The sequence below is a fragment of the Lynx rufus genome, unplaced genomic scaffold (assembly GCF_022079265.1).
Source record: "Lynx rufus isolate CCGP_SWC_20201006 ecotype Redwood Valley unplaced genomic scaffold, mLynRuf1.p SCAF_3, whole genome shotgun sequence".
Lineage (NCBI taxonomy): Eukaryota > Metazoa > Chordata > Mammalia > Carnivora > Felidae > Lynx > Lynx rufus.
In genome coordinates, this window is record NW_025814845.1 from 75,592,410 (window position 1) to 75,599,917 (window position 7,508).

Here is a 7,508-nt window from a genome sequence, read left to right on the forward strand (position 1 = left end):
AACTTAATGTTGAGCTTACAAATAAATAGTGGGAAAAACATGAGAGTATAAAAATAGTAAAAAAGGTAAAGTAATAAGCTTCCTTCTGAAAAAAAAAAAAGGAATAGTTTATGTAATCACAATAAAGGGAAAACTCTTTTTCTTTTAAGTTTATTTGTTTATTTTCAGAGAGAGAGAGACAGTGGGGGAGGGGCACAGAGAGAGGGTGACACAGAATCCCAAGCAGGTTTCGTGCCGTCAGCACGGAGCTCAATGTGGGGCTTGATCTCATGACCTGGGGATCAATACCTGAACCTAAGTCAAGAGTCGGTCACTCAACTGACAGACCCACCCAGGCGCCCCAAGGAAACATTCTTATCTAGGAAATAAAAAGCATAATTGTTACAACTCCTTGATCTAACAGTTCTAAATCTCAAAAGAACAAAATGAGTATTCAGAGTGGAAAAAATGTCATTCTTGGTCACAGTTTTTATTTGAAGAACATTGTATACTACTTTTTGTTATTGATTTTTGCTGTCGTGGGTCAATGTTTCCTCAGCAACAAAGAAATTATGTGTATTTTCCTTATGAGCATTATATGAATATGTAGATTCATATACATCCATTATGATCAATGTTAAAAAAAATAAACATGACTTTTTCTCATTTGGTCAAATGCTACATAAATATCAGTGTCCACCTCCTAATTCTGCTTGAAAACAAAGGCACTTGTTATTGTTCATTTGCAAAAATGTGCCATCTTATATTGTATTTCACTCAAGTAAAGAAAACATTTAAAAAAGTCCTTAGTATAAGTTGGCAGCTATCTACAGTTCTCTGCAAATATGTCTTTAAATCTAAGATTGGGCACAGGTCCATGAACAACTGACAAATGCTTATCTTTCAAGATAGAACATCCTTTCAACAGTTGTAACTCATTGATGAAGCTGTACTTACACAACACATTCCTGTAGTTAGTTGCATAATTATATTTTCTATTGAGTGAAAGTCTAGTTTTCTTGATTCTTACAGCTACAAAATTCCAAACTTGAAGACTTTTGTTTTTCAGGACATATGTGCACATTTTATAACATGAAAAATAAGTAAATGTAAATGCAATTGCAAACATCTACGAAGTTTAAAGGTCCTTTCTATATTTCATAAAGTTTTTGCATAAAAACTAACCGAAGAAATTCCAAGTAAATGTTTGTATGGTGAAAATAGACAAGGAAATTTACAATAGAAGCTAATGAGAACTATAGAGCATAGTGTCTGGAAGAGTTTTGTTCCTCGTACTGCACTCAGCAGTCTATTTCTGTTACAATAACCTCACTTTGTTAAAGCCATTATTTCATAAGGATGATAGGCTAAAAGGATGAAGGTAAGATACCTCTAGCTCCCACAATGAGTGAGGAATGCGCTTAAGGGTTGAGTAGGTCAGTGTGGTTTGCAGGCACAGTGCTACTTAGTATCTAAATGGCCTTGGGCGAGTTACCTGTTCCTAGTTTTACTTTCCTCACCTGCCAAGTGGTAATGAAAATATTGTGTAGAAAGTACCAATACAATGCTTGGCACACGGTGTACATTCAGAAAGCAAAGCATGAAGGATGAAAAGGGAGGGCGGGAGAGAGGAAGACAGGGAAGGACAGTTCCCACCCTAGTTGAGGTTCAAGCCCAGCTGTGTGTAATTTGATTGGACTCTGATCCTCAAAGCACATAAAAATAAAAGTAAGTTAAGGATAAAAAGAAAAATATAGTGTCAGGATTAAAAGCCAAGACAAACTTTGCCTGGATCAAAGCAAACAGACACCAAATACAGTAAGCAGGACCCTGAATTCTGAGAGAGGCAGTGACCATTGAGGAAGGTAGCTCCTTTGGAAAAAAAGAGAATAAAATCCCCCACACAAATGAGAGACTGTAGGGAAGCACTGCTTGAAACTAGGGCCTGGCAGGCTCTTACATACAATCTCTAAAAGGTCAAATTGTAAACCTCTAGTAAAAGTGAAAACAAGGAAAATATGTGAAAAGTCACAAAAAATTAATATTATAAGCAAAAAGGGTCATAATAGCAGATGAAATAGATCATTAAAAATCATAAGCTAATGGGACACCTGAGTGGCTGAGTCGGTTAAGTGACCGACTTCAGCTCAGGTCATCATCTTACAGTTCGTGGGTTTGAGCCCTGTCAGGCTCTGTGCTGGAGCCTGCTTCAGATTCTGTGTCTCCCTCTCTCTCTGTCTCCCCACCCCTGGCTTGAGCTCTGTCTCTCTCTCAAAAATTAAAAAAAAAAAATTAAAAAAAAAACAGTAAAAAAATCATAACATGACATGTAACACGACAAATAACTGAACACTTAAATGGAAAGATTTTGAGAAATATGTAAACTAACACAAGCAAATAAAAAAACTGAAAGCCTGCATTTAACACTAACCAGTGAAGAAATTGCTTGGTAATTACCCATTGGTAATTATCCATTATGTAATGAATGGAATTAGTTACATTCATGAAAGACACCAGACCCAGAAAAAAACTTCTTTAACCTATTAGAGTCTCTTTTTACAAAAAAAAAACAAAAACAAAAAAACAAAAAACAAAAAACAAAACTTAGAGCAAACATACATAATGGGAAGCCAATAGAAGCATTTTCTTTAATGTCAGGAATATTGAGAGTCTCACTACTACTCTTACTGTTCAACATAGTCCCAGATGCCTAGCTACTCAGTAAGATAAGACAACAACAAACAACATATGTAAGGAATGGAAAGGCAGAGACAAAACTGTCCTTATTTGCAATCAAAGTTATTGTTTGTATTTAAAATTCAAGAGACTCTCTGGATAAACCTGAGCCTGAATTTCAAACAGAAATGCTAAGGACCAAAATAGCCAAGACAAATGAAAAGAGCAGAGGGAGAGGACTTGACCTACCAGACTGCAAGACTTACATAAAAAAACAAAAAAACAAAAACAAAAAAAAAACTTGCAATTAGGGTAATGTGATCTTTGTTCAGGACCAGACACACAGAGGTGCGTAGAGCCTTTAACAGAATCTCAGATATATGACCAAGATGACATGACAGTGAGAACATAATGGGGCTAGACTGAAATGGTTCTGAGACAAAAGAAGAAAATATACAGAATTAGATCCCAATTTCACACAATACATAGAAAGAACACCGGATGGATTATACCCCTAAGTATGATTGGACTGGCCTAAGCAAATTCCAGTGTCATGCTGTTCCCTGTCAGTTTCATTTCTGAGCCTTTCCACTATCACTACATGTTAAGAATCCCATGTAGGAAGGGGCGCCTGGGTGGCTCAGTCAGTTGAGCATCTGACTTCCGCTCTGGTCATGATCTCACTGTTCGTGGGTTCAAGCTCCACATTGGGCTCTGTGCTGACAGCTCAGAGCCTGGAACCTGCTTTGGACTCTGTGTCTCTCTCTCTCTCTGTCCTTTCCCCACTCGTACTGTCTCTCTCTGTCTCTCAAAAAAGTGAATAAATGTTAAAAAATTAAAAAAAAAAAGAATCGTATGTAAGGAAAGCTGTATCTATTTCCTGAAATGATACAGAAACAAGAAGGAAAAAGATAAGCTGATCATGCTTAAAGCTTTCCTTTATAACTGAAGCTAGCCACTGGCTTCCTTCCATTCTGAAGAGAGTTATTTAAAGTTACTGATTATCAAAAAAATAAAAAAACCACTTAGAGTTGTGTTTGAAAAACAAGATATGCTCAACGTCACTCCTCATCAGGGAAATACAAATCAAAACCACACTGAGATATCACCTCACGCCAGTCAGAGTGGCCAAAATGAACAAATCAGGAGACTATAGATGCTGGAGAGGATGTGGAGAAACGGGAACCCTCTTGCACTGTTGGTGGGAATGCAAATTGGTGCAGCCACTCTGGAAAACAGTATGGAGGTTCCTCAAAAAATTAAAAATAGACCTACCCTATGACCCAGCAATAGCACTGCTAGGAATTTATCCAAGGGATACAGGAGTACTGATGCATAGGGGCACTTGTACCCCAATGTTTTTAGCAGCACTCTCAACAATAGCCAAATTATGGAAAGAGCCTAAATGTCCATCAACTAATGAATGGATAAAGAAATTGTGGTTTAGGGGCACCTGGGTGGCTCAGTCGGTTAAGCGGCCGACTTCGGCTCAAGTCATGATCTCACACTCCGTGAGTTCCAGCCCCGCGTCAGGCTCTGTGCTGACAGCTCAGAGCCTGGAGCCTGTTTCAGACTCTGTGACTCCCTCTCTCTGACCCTCCCCTGTTCATGCTCTGTCTCTCCCTGTCTCAAAAATAAATAAAACGTTAAAAAAAATTAAAAAAAAAAGAAATTGTGGTTTATATACACAATGGAATACTACGTGGCAATGAGAAAAAATGAAATATGGCCTTTTGCAGCAACGTGGATGGAACTGGAGAGTGTGATGCTAAGTGAAATAAGCCATACGGAGAAAGACAAATACCATATGGTTTCACTCTTATGTGGATCCTGAGAAACTTAACAGGAACCCATGGGGGAGGGGAAGGGAAAAAAAAAAAAAGAGGTTAGAGTGGGAGAGAGCCAAAGCATAAGAGACTCTTAAAAACTGAGAACAAACTGAGGGTTGATGGGGGGTGGGAGGGAGGGGAGGGTGGGTGATGGGTATTGAGGAGGGCACCTTTTGGGATGAGCACTGAGTGTTGCATGGAAATCAATTTGACAATAAATTTCATATATTGGAAAAAAATTAAAAAATAAAAATAAATTAAAAAAAAAGAAAAATAAGATATACAGTTTCTTAAAGAACATATAAATGATGACTAATACATACCCTGGATAGAAATTTTCACATATGAACTCACACAGATGTAGCCATTAAATTCAAAAGAAGATTTACCTTTTAATATATGCTAAACTTATTTAGAAAGTACACCTTTGATATGACAATAATAGTGTTTTTGAAAAGTTCTGTCTTGTGTACTTTCTTTCTTCCTCCTGGTTTATAGCTCTTTTTCCTTTTTTTCTTTCTTTTTTTTTAATGTTTACTGATTTATTTTGAGAGAGAGAGAGAGAGGCAGAGAGAGAGGGAGAGAGAGAGAATCCCAAGCAGGCTCCGCAATGTTAGCACAGAGCCCGACACTGAACTCAATCTCACAAACCGTGAGATCATGACCTGAACCAAAATGACGTGCAAGACACTTAACTGACTGAGCCACGCAGGTGCCCCTGCAGCTCTTTTTACTTTATGTAACACTGATACATTTCAGCTGATTAATAACCACAAAACACAGGCGCATTCAGTCCCAGAGGCAATTTTAATGCAGTCATTGATAAAATACAAACTGTAAAAAACCATTTCATTTTAACTAAGCTGATATCCTATTCTGTACATCGCTATAAGAGCCCAGTAAAACAGTATCAAAAATGCTAATGTCTGCACCAGAAAGGAGATAACAATCCAAACTCAACTCTGGCAAAAAAGGCTAATATTCAATTACTATGTTATGCACTTAAAAGATTTCAGCAGATAGTTGAAAAAAAGGAATTGAATTTTTGAAATAATTTCGATGGATAGAAAAACAAATAGGGAATTAAGTATTAGCCATTTTCAAATTAATTCAAAACCTAAACACTATTTATTTTTATTTCACTCATAAAAGTGTTGGTCTACATGAGCTCTTACTCTTAAATAAAAGGAAAGTCAAGCATTCTTGAGAATAATGCAATAACCTACACATTTGAAGTATAAAAACACAAATTATTTGTGAATTTGCCAACAGTTCTTTGCTGTATCTCAACTTGACCAATGTTTAACCTGTACAAAATGTTCTGGCATAGAGTACATAGAGTAACAATTGTACTCCCATTATATAGACTGCAGTGTTTTGAAATGCGAAAATTGGATTCAGAGAGCAATCACATGAGATGCTATTGTCTACATAAGAACTTCTTGCACATTATGACCTTAAATAACAGTACTGCATTACCTACTAACAGTTGGTGGTAGAGAATGTTGATTTCCTTCACTCACAGAGTCCCTGAGCATTTCTAGTTCAGTTCTGGAAAAGTTGCCAGGTTGGAGTTAAATTGTACGACTACAGAGAAATATCAGCATTTTTGTTAACTGAGTATAATATTGATTTCAGTCAAACCCTGAATGTTTAATTTCACATTGGCAGGCCAGGATTTCTATTTTCCCATCAAAGACCAATGAAATATCATTTTAAATGGCTGCCTCACATTAAAGCCAAGGCAAGAGGAATAATTGAAATATCCTTTGGGAGCTGTGAGCCCAAATTCTTAGCCTGGAGTAAATGCCTTAAATTATCTTTGAAACCAAATGATGATAGAATGTAATTCTTGGCAAAACATGAAGACATTTCAACAAAATGAGCCTTAAAGTGACAGAAAATATTACAAAGAAAATCCAAGAGAAAGAAAGAAGAAAGAAAGAAAGAAGAAAGAGAAAAGAGAGAAAGAAAGAAAGAAAGAGAGGAAGGAAGGAAGGAAGGAAGGAAGGAAGGAAGAAAAAGGGAGAAAGAGAGAGAAAGGGAGAAGAAAGGAAGAAAGAAAGAGAGAAAAGAAAGAGAGAAAGGGAGAAAGAAAGAAAGAACTTCCACTTCATACATTAAAAAACATCACTTGTACTGACTGTATTTTGTATGTTAAAGTCTACTTAAAGGATATTTTAAAATCTTTTAAAATCTTTAAAAATCTTTAAAAATCTCCAGTACCTATATTTCTCTTAGAAATTACTGTTTGATTTCTATTTGGCCACTAACATAGGGAGGATCTGAATGAGACCAGATCAGAGGGAGTGGCACAGTGAAAAGAGGTCATCAGAAAGTTGCTCAGTCACACACAGAATATGACAGTAATAAAAATAAGCACTAAGATGAAGAGAGAACACTCTCATTTCATATCTTTATAGAGTTCAATCTTACCACTTACTTCTGCTATGTTTCCGTGGAGTCTCCAATATCTTCTATGCCTCATAAGTGACTGCATCTTGGGTTTATATGATGAGTAAGTCACAGTCACAAGCCAATGAGAGTCAAGATGACTTACTTCCACCCAAGTATCTTCCTTCATTTCTCAGATGAAATATGCTCACCAAACAGTCCCGCCTGCAAAGACTTCTGGTTATTCTTGGCATTTGATAGGCTCTCTGTGTGTAAATAATCTAATGTATTTGCATTCGATAGATAGAACCAAAGTTACAGGTGCTGACATGTGTCTATTGCTACATGCTCATTTATGTTTAAAGTTTTACACCGCAGGCTCCTGGAGAATGAGACAACTGGAATACAGGCAAGCCTTCTTTTCAGATACACAAGTGGCTTGCTTCCTCAATTCATTTGGTCTCCTTGGGGAGCCCTTGGCCGACCACATCCTCACCAGAACCCTCCTCCAACAGTCTTGTCGTTTACCTGCTGTGTGTTTCTTCATTACCATGTCTGACAATAGAGTGTATTTTCTTGGTTTGTTTTCACCCCCCTCCAGCAGAAGGTAAGCTCCATAAGAGCAGGTGC